This window comes from Symphalangus syndactylus, chromosome 14, assembly GCF_028878055.3.
Source record: "Symphalangus syndactylus isolate Jambi chromosome 14, NHGRI_mSymSyn1-v2.1_pri, whole genome shotgun sequence".
In the NCBI taxonomy this organism is placed as follows: domain Eukaryota; kingdom Metazoa; phylum Chordata; class Mammalia; order Primates; family Hylobatidae; genus Symphalangus; species Symphalangus syndactylus.
Genome location: NC_072436.2, coordinates 44,494,650 through 44,510,211, shown reverse-complemented (window position 1 = coordinate 44,510,211; position 15,562 = coordinate 44,494,650). Strand labels below are relative to the sequence as shown.

General features: G+C 38.6%; 1 long non-coding RNA gene across 1 annotated transcript in view; it reads right to left on the bottom strand.

Annotated features, from left to right (window-relative positions):
- LOC129462779 (uncharacterized) overlaps positions 1–13,756 on the bottom strand; it is a 112,277-nt gene extending 98,521 nt beyond the window's left edge. The window contains exon 1 of the long non-coding RNA XR_008650947.1: positions 13,663–13,756. This is a non-coding gene — a long non-coding RNA (uncharacterized lncRNA). The remainder of the gene's footprint in view (positions 1–13,662) is intronic.
- Between the last annotated feature and the right edge of the window lie 1,806 nt (positions 13,757–15,562).

The following is a 15,562-nucleotide window of genomic DNA, read 5'->3' as shown; positions in this document are numbered from 1 at the left end:
GGTATCAAGATAATGATGGCCTCATAGAATGAGTTAAGGAGAAGATTTAACTATCCTAAATACTCCCCCAACATTAGAACACCCAGATTTATAAAACAATTACTAGATCTAAGAAAACAGCCAAACAATAATAGTGGGGGACTTCAACACCCTACTGACAGGACTAGACAGATCATCCAGGCAGAAAATTAACAAACTCTGAACTTAAACTGGAATCTCAAAGAAATGGTCTGAATAGATGTTACAGAATATTCCACAAAGCAACCACAAAATATACATTCTTCTCATTTGCACATGGAACATTCTGTAAAATTGACCACATGCTTGGTCATAAAGGAAGTCTCAATAAATTAAAAAAGACTAAAACCATATGAAACACCTTCTTAGACTATAGTGGAAAAACTTAGAAATCAATAACAAGAGGAACTCTAAAAACCACACAAGTATATGGAAACTGAACAACTGCCCCAGGAAATTAAGGCCAAGATCAAAAAATTTATTGAAACAAAATAGAGATGCAACATAAACCTCTGAGATACATCAAAAGCACTGTTAAGAAGAAAGTTTATAGTGCTTAATGCCTACATCAAAAATATAGAAAGTTCCCAAATTAACAACCTGACATTGCATTTCAAGTAACTAAAAAAACAATAACACATGGAAACCAAAGCTAGCAGAAGTAAAGAAATTACTAAAATCAGAGCAGAGCTAAATAAAATTAATGCATCTCATGAACATCGATGCAAAAATCCTCAATAAAATACTAGCAAACCAAATCTAGCAGCACATCCAAAAGATAAGTTGCCCTGATCAAGTAGGTTTTGTACCTGGATGCAAGGATGGTTCAACCTACACAAATCAATAAATGTGATTCCCCACATCAATATAACTAAAAGTAAAAAACGTGATCATCTCAATAAATGCCGAAAAGGCATTTGCTAAAATTCTACATTACTTCGTGATAAAACCCTTAACAAACTAGGCATCAAAGGGACATACCTCAAAATAATAAGAACTGTTGATGAAAAATCCACAGTTAACATCATACTAAAAGGGCAACAGTTGAAAGCATTCCCTCTAATAACTGGAATAAGACAAGGATGTCCACTGTCACCACTCCTATTCAACATGGTATTGGAAATTGTAGCCAGAGAAATCAAGTAAAAGAAAGAAATAAAAGGCATTCACATAGGAAAAGAGGAAGTCAAATTATCTCTGTTTGCTGTTGAGATAATCCTATACCTGAAAAACACTAAAAATTCCTCCAAAATATTTCTAGACCAGATAAATGACTTCAGTAAAGTTTCAGGATACAAAACCAATGTACAAAAGTTAGTAGCATTTCTATACACCATTAATGTTCAAGCCAAGAATCAAATAAAAAAAATCAGTCCTGGCCAGGCAAGGTGGCTCACACTTGTAATGTAAGCACTTTGGGAGGCCAAGGCAGGGTGATCATTTGAGATCAGGAATTTGGGATGAGCCTGGTCAACATAGTGAAACCCTGTGTCTAAAAAAAGAAAAAACAAACTCAATCCCTTTTACAATAGCCACAAAAATTAAAATATCTAGGAATACATTTAACCAAGGAAGTGACATGTCTTTATAAGGAGAATTATAAAATACTGATGAACTAAATTACAGATGACAAAATCAAATGTAAAAACATTCTGTGCTCATGGATTGGAAGAATCAATATTTTTAAAATGACCATAGATCCCAAAGCAATCTTAGAGTTACAATTTCCATCCAAGTTATCAATGACATTTTTTCATAGAATTATAAAATAAAAATTTAAAATTTGTGTAGAACAAAAAAGCCCAGATAGACAAAACAATCCTAAACAAAAATAAAAAAAGTGGGAGTCATCACACTACCCTACTTGAAATGATGCTACAAGGCTACAGTAACCAAAACAGTGTGGCACTGGTATGGAAATAGACCATAGATCAATGGCATAGAGTAGAGAACCCAGAAAGAAAGCCACACACCTACAACCACCTGATCTTTGAAAAAAATCAACAAAAATAAACAATAGGGAAAGAACACTCTATTTAATAAATGGTGCTGGGAAAACTGGCTAACCCCTTGCAAAAGAATGAAACTGGACCTCCTACCTCTCACCGTATAAAAGACTATCTCAAGATGGATTAAAGACTTAACTCTAAGTCCTCAAACTATAAAACCACGGAAGTAAACCTAGGAAAAACTCTTCTGAACATTGGCTTAGGCCAAGAAATTACGACTAAAACCTCAAAAGCAATTGCAACAAAAACCAAAATTGACAAATGAGATTTAATTAAAGAACTTCTGCACAGCAAAAGAAACAATTAACAGAGTAAACAGACAATCTACAGATTGGGATAAAATATTTGGAAGCTGCACATCTAACAAAAGACTAATATCCAGAATCTATTAGGAACTTAAACCAATCAGCCATACAAAAAAATTAAGTAAGCCCATTAAAAAGTGGACAAAGGACAGCAAACATATGGAAACATATTCAATGTCACTAGTATTTAGAGAAATGTAAATCAAAACCACAATGAGATACCATCTCACACCAGTCAGAATGGCTAGTTAACAAATAACAGATGCTGGCAAGGATGCAGACAAAAGGGAATGCTTATTCACCATTGGTGGGAACGTAAATTAGTTCAACCCCTATGGAAAACAGTATGAAGATTTCTCAGAGACCTAAAAATAAATTACCATTTAACCCAGCAATTCCACCACTGGATATCTATGCAAAGGAAAAGAAATCATTTTATCAAAAGACATATGAACTTGTGTTTATTGCAGCACTATTTACAATAGCAAAGTCATGGAATAAACCTAAGTGTCCATCAACAATGGATTGAATGGATAAAATATAGAACATATACACTATGGAATACTACGCAGCTATAAAAAAGAATAAAATTATGTCCTTTGGAGCAACATGGATCTAGCTGGAAACCATTTATCCTAAGTGAATCAACACAGAAATGGAAAATCAAATACTGCATGTTCCCCTTATAAGTGGGACCTAAATAATAGGTACACATGTATATAAAGACAGAAACAATAGGCAATGAGGATTCCAAAAGAGGGGAAGAAGGGAGGAGGGCAAAGATGCAAACCTACCTATTGGGTATTATGTTCACTGTTTGGGTGTTGGGTTCACTAGAAGCCCAAACCCCAGTATCACCCAATATACCCATGTAACAAACCTGCATATATACCCCCAAATCCAAGATAAAATTATTTTTTAAAGACCTTGAAATGGTACTCATCCATTTCTCCCTTATAAGGCTTTATGCTATTTTTCTCGTATATTTTACTTATACATATAAAACTCAAAATACATTATTTTTCATTTACAAAGTAAATTATGTTTTAAAGAGATTTGAGTAATAAGAACAATTCTATATATTTATCTATGTATTTACCTTATCCTTTGTTCTCTATTCCTTTGTTTAGACTTATATTTCCTTCTGGTTTTATTTTCCCTCTGTTTAAGTTATTTTCTTCACCTTTTCTTGTAGTGCAAGTGTGATGCTAAAGAATGTTTCTTCTTTTGCATGTCTGAAAAATTATTTATTTCACCTACTTAAAGAAGTAATACCTTTATTGAGATATAGTTCATATCCTATAATGCAATTAAGTGCCTTTGAATATATTCATTGAATGGTACAACAATGACCACTGTTTAACTTCGGAGTGTTTTGAACATATGTAATGTAGTTATAATAACTGTTCTAATGTCCCTAGCTGCTAATTTTAACATCTGTGTCATTTATGGGTAAGTTTTATGTGGTTGATATTCTCTTCATTATGTTATATCTTCCTATTTATTTTATATTCCTGGAAATATTTTATTGAATGCTGGACACTGAATTTTATCTTGTGTTATGTAAATATTTTGGTATTCTTATAGATATTCTTGAGATTTATTCTGGCATAGCTAAAGAGTTGGAAACAGTTTGATGTATCTGTGTCTTGATTTTAGGAAATCCTACTGAGGATCAGAGTAGCCTTAGGTTTAGGGCTAATTATTTTCAAATATTGAAGCAAATACCTTCTTATTATGCAATCCAGTGATCCATAAAATTTAAGGATCTCCAGCCTGGATCCTGGAAACAGATTCATTCCCTTTTGCATGTCAGCTTTGGGCATTGTCCTTAATAGTTTTTCTTTTTTCTGGTTTTGAGTAGGTTCCTCAAACAATGAATATTTTGCTGAACGCTACAATAGGATTCTCTGCAAATTTCTGGGCTTCTTTCTTTGTGCAGCTCTCAGAATTCTGGTAATCTCACCCCTAGCTGCCTTGATATTCTTTGACTCGCAGCTTTTTCTTTTCAACCTAGGGTGTCTGCTGAATTCTACCTGGGTTTTGCCTCTCATTACAGTATCCCACAAACTCCCTTTTATTAGTAAACTCAGGAAATCCTAAAATATACCTCATTTGTTTTTTATCTCTCAGGGGTCACTCCCATTCATATATCCAGGGTCATATTTGATGTTCAGTCACTTGAAAACTATTGTTACCCATATTTTGTCTCATTTTAGTTGTTGTTGCTTCAGGCAGGAGAATAAACTCATCCTCATTAATCCAGTTTATTTGGAAGCAGAAATCTTTCAATGCCAGTATGCAAGTTCTTAACCTGAAGGAAAGTGAATCCCAATTCTTAAAAATCTATTATTTACTGATTTATTAAGTGGAGCTTGGTATCTCTTCTCTCCTATCAAAATACGCATAGGAACATTATGGCAGGTGAGAATTTTTCTTCTGGTGTCCATTTTTTTTTCCTTTAACTTTCTACTCTTTTCATTTTAAAATCCTAGTGCTCTGCTCTCTGTGGATGTATAAAATTCTGCTGGTATGTAGGGAACGAAAAGGGACGCGTGGTTTAATCACATGCACTGCCAGAATTCAAGTGATACTGTTTCTCTTCCATAGCTATTTGCATCATAACACACACGTATTTTGTAATAAAAGATTTAGTCTCCCATTAAATGAATTTCTGGCATGAATTAATAGATGGCAGAAAACTACAAGGGAGAATTTTGGTCAGATTTTCTTAGAAGTTCTCAACCCATCATTGAGAGGCAGTTATTTCGGCCTCCCTTGCCGATATACCCACCCTTCCTCCTGCTCCAGGGAAGGCAAATTGAGCTGTGTCTGTGAGGAACCACCTGAGCCAGAACACAGAAAATTCGCATGTGTCTGACCCTGCAATTCCAATTATAAAAATCTACTGTAGGAAAATGATTTTAAAATGAGGCTAGTATTCACATATATAAGTGCCTATTGAAAAAATCCCTTATATTAGCAAAAAAGAGAAAACAACTTAATTGCCTCAAAATGAGGTCAAACTCATGCAGACATACCCATCCACTTCACTGAATGGATTCAGTGTTGTGGAGACATTGACACTGATGTTGTAGGAAGATGTATGGAAACATAGAAGATTACTAATGATATGGGGTTAGATGAAGAAATCACGGTTAAAAACTCTCCCCTGACACTAATACTTAAGAATTCATAATACAGAATTTGAAGAAAATCCACTAAAACTTTTAGCTGTTATAATCTTTAGGTGATATCGTTACAGGCGGATTTTATACTGAATGTTCATATTTTGTACTTTAAGATTTCTTTCTGTAATGGATATACATTGCATTTATAATTAGTAAAACATCAGTAAATGAGCATATAAATAAATAAATATTTAAAACGGAGCGAAAACACTGAGTCAAGATAGCTCTGGAGCTTCCTCTGACAAGTTACTGTTACTAATATTTACTCTTTCTGGTTCCACTCCCCATATTAGAGAAGGGGTGTGTGTAGTCTCGTCTTTGCAGCTACCCATCCCAGCAACACACTCATTACATATTCCTCTTAGGAAACATAGACCGTGCCTGACCTGCCAGTCTGTCTGATGAAGAAGCGTGGCCTTTTCCAGGTATGTAACTGCCTTTTACAAGTTTTCTGAAAACTGTCTCAAAGCAGCAAGAAAATAACCTGTAACTACGATTGAAGTATAAAGATCTGTACTTAAAAGCATGCCTGACTAGGCTCTGTGCTTAGGGGACCCAATTAAGAACATGTAAACAGTCTTCCTACAATCGTATCCAATGCTCCCGTACACCCACTGAGCTATGCAATGCAGTCACTGCAAGTGGGAAGGTGGGGGTCACCGTGCTTGCTGATCTACTCACCATCATGGCCTGCATTTTAGTCCATTGAAAATGCACAGTTTTATAAATCATCTGTTTTGATGGAGCAGCAAAAGCAAACTTGCATCACGCTTTGGGTAATTTGTATTTTAAATATTAAAATATGTTATATTTTGTGATATTCTTCCTGACTGTCATGAAAATTCAGCCCCTGTCTTCATAAATAGATTTTGGGAAGCATCTCAATGCCAGTCACAGCACAGGTGAAATGTTAAATTTCACTGTGACTGAGCAAGGGGGTGTGGAGCTCGGCGCCCTTATCCTCAACCCCTCTGTGTTTCCTAAGCTGTAGAAGCAAGACAGAGTAATTCTCCTTTTTGACACAGTCTGCTCAGGGGCTCACATTTCTGCAGCTGTCCAGCATGAACAAATTAAAGTTTCTTTATTTTTCTATCAGGCATAAGTGGCCTTGGGATATCCTTGGCTGCCTCATTTTCTCTTACCTTCAAATTCTCATCATCGGTCTTGCCTGCTTTTGCATTCCTTGTCCACAACAAAGCCTTCACACAAGACTTTTGCTTTTGATGGGGCGGTACTGAGGGTGGAAGGAAGTCAGGCATCCGTGACGGATTTCTTACCACAGGTAATACATACCGAATTGGCAGAGATACTGAGTAATTATTCCCTTTTCCTTGGAGTAATACCTCTGGGCCTTTGCCTCAGCTATCTCTCACCCTCATCTCCTGTGTGCTTATTCATTCTGTACGCTTCTAAAAAATGCACACCCAGACACACAGGCTACAAGACACACAGCCTAGAAGAGCACCTCCCTGGAAATGAAACATTTAAAAGGCTTGCCCCCACCATCTACAGTTAAATCTTTAATCATCTTTCTGCCTACCTGTGCCTACATTTTTTTCACATCTTATTTTTAAAATCGTTCTGTCAACTATGACATGTTTTAGGATAATTCAGTAGGATGATTATGGGGATCAGATGATACTGTAGATATAGGACTGCTTTGAAAATTAACAAACAGCCTATATGGGAATGAGTTTGTTTCACAGCTAATACATTAGTCCCTTATCAGAACACGATGCGGAATTCTCATCTCATGCTCTTCCACAGAGTCAGAAAGTGTCAGAGTGTGAAAGGCAGTGAGAATTCTTCTGCAATTCCCCTTACTCATTCCAGACCCTGTTCTAAGAGCCTCCCAGTGTTTCTTCCATGATCTCATTTTACAGAGGTGGATGGGTAGATGACTAGGGTTGTTTGTCCAGTGGGAGCAACTTGCCAGCCTCTTTGTGCCCTTTCTCTTGCTAACACCCTTAGCCCAAAGCTTTTTTGACCTGAGCTAGCTGCAAAACGTATTCTGGATTTCCATACTTTGAAGAGGCAGGATGATCTCAAGTGGCATGGAGGGTGGTGGGGGGCCCTTTAGTCACAGAATCTTTTTCAAGCTGCTGTTGCCCTTCGGTGACCAGTTGAACTCTAGGAGGACAACCTGTGTATTAATGAGGACTTAGTTTTAAAATTTATGTTATGATTATATTGCTTGTAAATGGACCAAAGTAATGCTTTGTGTATTATGTGTTCAGATATACACACACAGGCTTTCTTTATGAATGTAAGTACTTTAACTTTGAATATTTTCGTAAGGATCCAGGAATTCTAAAGTATACCACGTTTTATATACATGTGGTATAAATACTTTTTCAAATATCTGGATCTGTTTAATGTGCCTTTAAAAATATTTTCAACTCTCTCTTTTATTTCATATAAAGAAAAAAAATCCAGCTTGATTTTCACTTCCTATTTCTATTTTTCCAAGGTTTAATTGATGGATGCTTAGTGGAGAAGCAATTGATATAAACATTAGCAAAAAATGAACATGCACTAAAAAAGTCTACTATGTTGAGATCAACCCACCTCCCTTAACTATTAATAGATATTAACTTATGCTGTGCTTTCCTGAGGAAAGTGGTATCTTGTAAGAAAAAATATCAAGAACTAGGCCCTAAGAAAAGCAAATACAGGATATGATATGGGCTAATGACAGTTGCTGCCCCTGAATATCTGTATCCTCCAGCCTATTCCAAGATCACTGGTCACACTGGAATCATCTATTTACTTTCTTTTTGCTAGACTGGACTCTGAGCTCCTTAATGGCTGGGGCATGCGTTTGTCCCCACAGCCCCAACCCTCCGCACCTTGCCTGGCTCAGAGTAGGTCTCATGAATGAGTTAATGATACAACGATGGCCCAGAGATTCTGCCTGATCCTCATTCATCTAAAAGAAAATGAATCAATTCTGGCAAGTTTCATGTTGATTAAGATAGATGGAGACATCACCATACTGGGGTAGAACTTCCAGGGCCAATGGAGATCTGATGTCTCTGGAGTATTTCCTGATTAGCACCACAGTCTTCCGCCATTTTCTACTCTCATTACTAAGGGCTTTCCCACCTTCCAGGGGATCTTGTGGCTCATTATGGCAATGGGCCTCAATGAGGAATGAAACATGTTTGTGTCTGTATAGTGAGAAAATTCTTTTGCAGTAAAAGAAAGTGCTTAAATACTCAAATTCTGGACTTGAAATGCCTGGATGGAAATCTTTGCTCTGCCAATTACCAGCTTGTTATATAGGTTTCATTTAACCCTCTGTGGGAATAGCAATGGTAATTCTATAGATTAAAAGAGATAATGCCTTCTGAAGTGTCTGACACAAATGGACATGGCAATTTTCATGTCTTCCTAAAGCATCATTCCAACACAGTAGCTAATCCTCAACTGATTCTTGGTGACTGGGCTGCCACCATTGCAAAGTCTCCATTTTCCAGAGGGTAGCAATGTCACAGATGCTTCAATGAGCTTGTTGTTTTTGAACACCTGGTCATATTTTAAATTTATTTCTTAGGATGGATCTCAAAAGCAAACTTACTGACTCAGGACCATTTCAAAAACTACTTTCCAAAAAGCTTTCTCCAAGCAGAGACCTCTTGCTTTCTACATTCCTACTGTACCTAATAGTTTCCCCTTTCTCTGGACTTGAGAGTATTCTACAAGGAAATGTGAAAAAATAATGTAAAATCTAGGCATAGAATCCATTACAAAATATCAGAGACTGTGAAAGGGTGAATGGCAGCAGAGGTTCAGCCCAGCAAGTGGACACAGGTTAAAATGAGTAGTTGTAGGCTTGTCCCTGCCGGAGTTAGAAGCCCCACCAACTGGAGTGTGAAATGAGAGGAACCTCACAGCTGCTCTCCTTACCTAAAGCAAGAATGGTCTCAAATCCACAACGTCTGATTCTAGGTATTGTCTTTTCCTTCTATCTTGACTTTATACTTGGACAAATTCTTTAGAAGACAGTTGAACATTTCTGGCTCAGAGTCAGATAAAACTCCCCATGTCTCTGTTTCCATCAATAAACATGACAAAAATAACATAAAGAACTATTGGCCTTGTTTGTTGTTTGTACACATTTATTTTCATCTTTCTGTGTTTGCAGCTACAAGAGTATTAAACATTTTTACAAAGGAAAAGCTAAAACTGTATTTTGGTCTCACTAGAGTATCTGTGTTGCAATACTTCCTGTATTTGCCTGCCGAGAAAATGCACCATAGTTCTTCACGAGAAGAGTGAAGATTTATATCTCATATTTGTTCTATGCACATCAACTCTAGTTCATGGATTCAATAAGCTACAACAGTTAGAAGCTTTAGAAATTATGAACTGGAAGCAACAGATAATTTCTGTATTCAATCAAAAGACAGGCCAATCAAAGGCTTTTGGAGTTCTCTGAAGCCCATAAAAGCTTCCCTAGAGTGTGCTGAGCCGATAGGACAATTTCTTTTCAAACCCAGTGAGGCAGAATCCTTGAGCTCCCAAAGGCTTATGCTTAAGGAAGCCCAAAAATCCATGCATAAGGCACTATGCAACGGATTTATAAATTAACATCCCTCGGATCTAAGCTCCCATCAGTCAAGTTTAATCATATGGTGCCTGGAGGCCTGAGAAGGAGCCATTCAGGATGAAGTTAGCAGAAAACCTTCAGTTCATAATCAGAAGGCACCATCAGCTTATTTTGTTTTTGTGTCAATGATTTGATAATCAGGCCTTTTGTTCCTAATAGTGCTGTCATGGAGAAATGAGCAATCAATCATTTGGTTCAGACTCTCAGCTGACACTTATTTGTACATTGAATATGCAGTTTCCATGAATAGCCCTATGTCCAGACAAAGAGACTAGCTGACTGGGGTTTCTGCCTCCCTTAGTAATCACGGATTGGTGCTGTCGGCGCCTGATGGATGAAGGGGATGGATCAGAATGGACGGGAAGGGACTGGGTCTGCCTTGCAAATCATGAGGGAATCCCAGGGAAAGAAAACACTGCTCTGACTGATAGTGAGGGTGAGTAAGTGGTGCAAGTTTCTCACATTGCACTGAGGTTTTTGATGCTTGATTCATGCATTCACTAAGCAGAACAGTTCTGAACTTAATAAACAATTTTTCATTATGTATATCCTATTGAAACTTTACAAATTTTTTGAGTCCAGTTTGGTTGAATAAATATTTATTGAGTATCTGGTATATGCAGCCTGTTTTGTAGGGATCCAGGAAAATTTTAGTGATAATGACAGAGTACAAACTCATTCTCTGGTACGCCCCAGCCCAGCCAGAGGGATATTAGTGTTCACATAGCCAGAACACAAGGCAGAAGTTGTTAAGTTATCATAAAACGTTCCAAGGACTTGGAGAGAAGAGGGATCAGGTGGGATCAGAAGGGCTTTATGAAGGAGCTGGAATTTGAGAGGGGGCTTGAAGCATCAAGCAGATGGTTGGCTGTGGCTTGCAGCAGGTCGGCAGATGCTGGGGCTACAGAGGACAAACCTCCTGGTTGGAGTTTGTCCATGGCATGTCCAAAAATAGGTGGGAGACCAGAGTAGAAGGTATGTGGGCAGACATGCTGGATAACACTGTGTTGAGATGTTTGTGATGAATTCCACTGGCAGTGAACCTCTATTAGACATCTTCATCTGGGAAATTACGTGATTGGAGGTACTAAAGCCCCATAAACTTTGTAGATATGTGGTTTTCATAATGTCTGAGAGAAGGAGGGACATTTCTTGTCTCTGTTTCATCAGTATGAGGGTCCACTGTTCTGCTTCCAGCTCAGAGAAGGACACAATCTCGATCACATGACCCACCCCACATTCCCCAAAGAAGACAGGAAATAAGACTGAAAAAGATTTGCATGACTTGCCTTATTTGGCTTGGCAGTCAGCTTTATTTATTTATTTATTTTTGAAACAGAGCCTCTCTCTGTTGCCCAGGCCAGAGTGCAGTGATGCAATCTCAGCTCACTGCAACCTCCAGTTCTTGGGTTCAAGCAATCTCCCGCCTCAGTTTCCCAAGGATCTGGAATTACAGGTGCGTGTCACCACGCCTGGCTAAATTTTTTTGTATCTGTAGTGGAGACAGGGTTTCACCATATTGGCCAGGCTGGTCTCAAACTCCTGGCCTCAAGCGATCTGCCTGCCTCAGCCTCCCAAAGTGCTGGGATTACAGGCGTGAGCCACCACCTGCGCCCGGCCTGCAGTCAGCTTTGTACCCTCTTGCCATGTCTTGCTCTTGTTAACATCCTTGTGCCCATTTCCAGGCAGCATTTATTTCTACTCTCCTCCACCTTCATGGGCACAAGGGCAGCCCTGAGTATGATCCAGTACACCAGAGCTTGGCATTAAACTTCCTGCTGACCTCTCTTGTTGCTCTCCTGGCTTCAGTCTAGTTTCTCCAGATCCACATATCTGTCTCTGTCATTTAACCAGCAGTTTCAAACCTTAGTGCCATGGAGAATCACCTGGGATAACTGGCTATAATGCATATTCCCAGAGACTCTCACTAAGTGGCGGAAGGCTCAAAAACCTGCTTCTTAAATGAAGACTCCCCAGTGATGCCGATGTGCATGGTTCCTTGGCCACCCTTGAGGGAGTAACCTAACCTCATCACCTAGTCAACCAAGCCTTACACAGACTTTGTATTGCCACATCCTGGACTGCCCTCCCTCCATCCAATACACAGCTATAAGTCCCCTTTCTCTATGAATTAGGTTCTCTTCACTTCTCTTGCTACTCTTATCAGCCACTCATCCCCTTTTCAGATGAAGGCTGTGCCTCAGTCTGTAACATTTATTACACCCTCTCATAAATGTTTTCAGGAACAATTTGGTGTTTTACTGCCCTATCAGATTGTATAACAGTCAAAGGTAGAACCACATTCTCTGTAGTCTTTGCTCTCCACTGTGTCTGCACACTGTGAGGGGCTCAGCAAAGTCTCTTCTGAGATGGCTATTCATCGAAGACACATGAAGGACACCAAGGGAAAGCAAACACTGAAAAACACATTGCTCCTATATAAAGAGACCATGTTACCATTATGCACAAGATGGTAACTGGTAAACTCAGATAAAACTCTAAGTGATGCATTTCCTGGATCGCATGGGGATGAACACTACATTGCACATCTCTGTACCCTGCATTGCATAATAGTCTGTACCCTACACTGCACAGTAATCTACTCCCTTGAGTGCACAGTCATCCACACCCTGCACTGCCCAGTGATCCACTCTCTGCGCTTCACAGTGATTCCCACTATATGTTGCACAGTGGTATTCATCCTATGGCATAGCGATCTGCTTCCTACAGTGCACAGTGATACACTCTCTACAGTGCACAGTAATACAACCTGCACAGTGATACCCGCTATACTGCACAGTGGTGTACATCCTATGGCACTGTGATCTGCTCCCTACACGACACAGTGACTGACACCTTATACTGCACAGTGATCAGCACTGTAATCCACATGGCGATCTACTCTCTACACTGCATTCTAATGACATCTTCTGCTGCACAGTCATCTACTCCCTCCACTGCTGTGATCTCTTTATACTGTGTGGTTATGTAGTTCTCACACCAACACAGTGATCTACACCTTACAATATATGTCATACACACAGTACACTGCACAGTGATCTTCTTACACTGTATAGCAATCTACACCTTATGGTGGGTGCATTCCCTAGTCCTTCAGTTAAAGCTCCTTAATAAGAAGGCTCAATGGGTCTTTGTGAATACTGACCCCACTTAAGGTAAAAGGCACATTTTATTGGTTCCACTAATGTTGTCAGGGCACTCTGTTTAAAGACTTACTAGAGAGAATAATCCTTTCAAATAACGACCCCTACTTTCCAAACCTCACTGGACCTTTCATTTGTGAATTTCCCAAGGAAAGTAAGTGATCACATCAACCTTACTCTAAATCAAGTAATTTAAAAATCTTAACAACTAGCAGAATATTTATCAACTGAACTCACCAACATCAAGAAATGTAGGATTCTTAATCTTGTTCTGAATTAAAATTATGTCTTTGACATAGTTACCAGATAGAGCCCTAGCAGACATCTGAGCTGGGAAGAAAGACGAGTTGGAGGCCGACTCACTGTTTATGAGCTGGGTGTCCTTGCCAATGTGCTACAGTTCTCTATAGCCTCAGTTTCCTCTTCTGCTCCCACAGACGCTCAGCCAACCATGCTTAGTAAAGTCTTCCAGGTGACGCCAACTTGTACTTCGGTTATGAGTCACTATCTAAACTTCTTCTGCTTCAGGGTCTGTTGTGCAGTGATCTGCAAAACAAGAGGACCTTGGAAGTTGCCTGCACTTGTTCTCTCTTCCTACATGTAAAAACCATCTTGGAAGCCCTTACCGGAAGAGGCTTAGAGAAGTTTGTTTACCACCCACTGGAAAAATTAAGAGGAGGTAAATCTTTACTTTCACTCCTGGGAAAAACCAAAGAGCTCCCTTACATGACTTGTGATGCCTTGTCATTTCTGCTGTGGTTGTGAAATTTCAAAAACATGAAACAGTGTCTCGACTTAATTCAAATTTTGGGAATCATTGACTTCGACTCCAGTGTCACTAGGTTTGTCTGCTTAAATATAAACTCTCGTTCTTTACTCACCATTGCCTCAGAAGGGATTTATAATTTCTTATTTTCAGAATTAAACATTTAAATGTGTGGATCCATAATTATAACCAATGATGTTTGCATTTTTATAGAAAATGTGAGAAAAAACTCCGTCTCAAATTGTATGGATGTGTCCCCTGAATTTCAGTCACACGTAGAGTTAGAAGAATGTACTTTCCCAGTGTGTATATATATAGAAATAATTTTTATTTCTTGTTTCTGTATATTCTTCTTTCCGTTTCGTACAAATTAGACATACAAATGACCCTAGATTATATGTGGAAATTGGCTGGAAAAAATGAAATTATATTTCAACTGAAGATTTTCCTTGTTCAGAAACAGATGAGGAAATGGAGAAATGCAGTTAATATTTTAACAAAAAGCCATTTCTGGGCTGGGTGCGGTAGCTCACCCCTGTAATCCCAGCACTTTGGGAGGCCGAGGCGGGTGGATCACTTGAGGTCAGGAGTTCAAGACCGGCCTGACCAACATGGTGAAACCCTATCTCTACTAAAGATACAAAAAATTAGCCAGGTGTTGTGGTGCGTGCCTGTAATCCCAGCTACTTGAGAGGCTGAGGCAGGAGAGTTGCTTGAACCCGGGAGGAGGAGGTTACAATAAGCCGAGATAGTGCCATTGCACTCCAGCCTGGGTGACAGATCGAGACTCTGTCTCAAAAAAAAAAAAAGAAAAAAAAGCCATTTCTGAAAATGATTTGACGTTCTAGTACTGAACATTCAGATAAAATTGTAGTTGTCATGTGAAGTTTGTGCTACATGTGGAAAACTTTAAATTGTATTGGCCGGGTTTTTGCCTTAACTCCCCAGCAACTTTTTATAGTTAGAATACACTATTCATTCAGATTTGCCCTCTACTATAATGTCTGCTATTATAAAATCATATCTATTTATATTTCCATTCTTTTTACATCCTACATTTTAAAACTATAATGTATGTCTTGATTTTATGGGACTTTAAAATGCTATACAGATACAGACACACTATAAAATAGTAAGACCAGTGTTTTGGAACATGTTATGGAAATTATGGGTCACTGTTTATAGTTAAATCACAAAAGTCTTATTATAAAAAATAATTTTAGAGATTCTACCATGCGTATGTTCCTTTGCTCCGTACTGGGCGTCAAAATAAGGTTGAGAAAATGGTCCCTACCCTTAAAAATATTAATTTTAACTTTATTTGATGTTACAGGAAGAAAAACAATGCAGACAATCAAATGCCCCCCCCCCCCATGTAGTGTTATATGAGTAATGAGAGTGGGGTGAGGAAGGGCAGGGCTCCTCAGAGGTGGTTTGGGGCCAAGCTTTGGAGAAAATGCACTGGGATTAGAAGTGCCCTAATCTTTCATTTCTCTA